The sequence below is a fragment of the Pinus tabuliformis genome, chromosome 5_1, assembly GCF_031772625.1.
Source record: "Pinus tabuliformis cultivar Carrire ecotype Pingquan chromosome 5_1, CPIR1, whole genome shotgun sequence".
Taxonomy (NCBI): domain Eukaryota; kingdom Viridiplantae; phylum Streptophyta; class Pinopsida; order Pinales; family Pinaceae; genus Pinus; species Pinus tabuliformis.
The window spans coordinates 626,037,911-626,040,167 of NC_142305.1; positions in this window are offsets into that span (position 1 = coordinate 626,037,911).

Below are 2,257 nucleotides of genomic sequence, written 5' to 3' on the forward strand. Positions count from 1 at the left end.
ACAATATCATGGAATATACTATATGTCATCGTCTATAATTCTAATGCAGTAATGGCTGCCTCCTTGGTCTCTGATATGCATAGAATGTAAAAAGCATTAACCATTATCCATTTGCATATGACACTATCTTCCTTGGTGGAGCTTCTCTAGTTATAGCCAGAAGATTCAATTTTGTTTTGGATAACTTCCTCTCTACTTTTGGGGGCCTAGCGAACATGACAAAATCTCAAACGTTTTCATGGAATGTATATGGGGTTAAATAAAAGAAAACTTGATAAATTTTTGGCTTTAACCCTATTGAAAGATGGAAGGAATTTAGGTATTTGGGCATTCCTATCTACCTTAGACACCACTATCCTTAGATTTGGCAGAATATACTCTCAAAAATAAAAGGAAAAATTGACTCTAGGGGAGCTAGATGCCTAAGCATGGTGGGGGGTATCGTTCTCATAAAGGCGGTCCTATCTGTTATACCCATGTATCAATTTTCATCCCTTTCAGCACCTCAATATATCCTACATCGTCTTGGTGTCTATATCAAGAAGTTCTTATGCGAAGGTGGAAAATATTCTACAAAAAAGTTCCACTTGATCAAATGGGTTAGTGTGCTCGACCCAAAACTGCATGGAAGGCTAGGTATTTGGGACCCTACTCTAATGAGCCAGGCCATTGGAGCCAATTTGGCTTGGAACCTAAAATCTCAACCGGAGACATAGTGGGCATATGTCCTCAAAGCAAAATACTCCCAACAAATTAATGAAAGAAGAACATATCCAATTTAAGCTTCACAGCAAGTATCCCTGGTGTGGAATCTTATTTCCACTACATCCAATCTAATAAATGAACATCTCAGCTGGATTCCTGGAAATGGATCGAAAATTCATTTGTGGGCTGACTCTATAATGAATCACCAATCTCTTCAAGAAGTAGATGGCTTGCGCCCTCTGAAAGCCTTTATGTTCACTCAAGGGAAGGTTATGCTTGCTAATATCTCTCGATGGAATGAATCATGTCATTGGATATGCTGGAAATTGAATGGTCTCACCAATAATCTCCTTCCCCTTGCATACATCTTGAAGGAAAAGTTAATGGGTTGCGCTCCCTAGATTCAACATATTAAAGATAAGCTTGGATGGAAGTATTATGTTTATACATTCAAGGATGACTATAAAGAGCTTCTAATATCTTTAAAAATCCCCCCAAAGTATTCTCTCTGGAAAAAACTATGGCAAACCAATAGTATCCCAAAAGTGAACACCTTTTGTTGGCTCTTATCCCATAAAAAAATCTTAACCTCTGAAAACCTTAGGAAGGGAGGTATTCAAGGCACCTCACGCTTCCCCTTAGGTGAGAAACAAGAAGAGTTGATCACCCATATCTTCCTATCATGTCTGTACACAAAGCAAGTTTGGTGTGTAGCCTTGGACCCTTTGTTTCCTCGAACTAAGTGGCCCTCTGATTTCCTTTTCTTTATGTCATCCTAGCATAAACACTATTCAAGGTTGCTTTGTTGATTTTTACATGGTATTCTTAACTTATAATTATCTTTCATGATTAGGATATTTTTCGCATTCTTATCATTAATTCAATAATTACATAGAAGACATCAACCATATATAAAATAAGATAATAGTATCATAAAGAGACGGCCACACAAATAATACATGATATTACCCTGGGAAAACCCTCAATGGGGAAAACATGACTAACCTTTTCCTTATAGAATCAATGCAACAATAGATACATCAGAGTCAACAAGATGACCAACCTCCAAAGACAGAGTTAGCCCTCAACTATTTTGTCCACAGAGGCTCTACAATAAGGTCATGAAGCATCCTCCAAGTCTGCCTCAAACTCACGTTATTACATAGAGATATTGGAAGTCAAGAGAGACCAAAGTAAATCATGTTCCTCTCAGAGATCCACGCTGAAACACAATCCTCATGTCTGCACTGAAATACAGATGATACCAGCCTCAGGTCCACACTGAAATATATGTGATAGTAGCCTTATATTTGCACTAATATAGGTAAGATATAAGCCTCATATATGCATTGATATAGGTGAGATATAAGCCTCATATCCAAACCGATATAGTCCTCATAACCTTGCATCATGGTGCCTTATAATCATAGGATGTAGGCCTTAGAACCTCACATTAAATTTCCTCATAATAGATTCGAAAATTGTGTCCTTGGTGAAGATGAATTGGTTCTATTTATAGTGGTTTGTCCATGGGAAGGGTCACGTCTCTCGG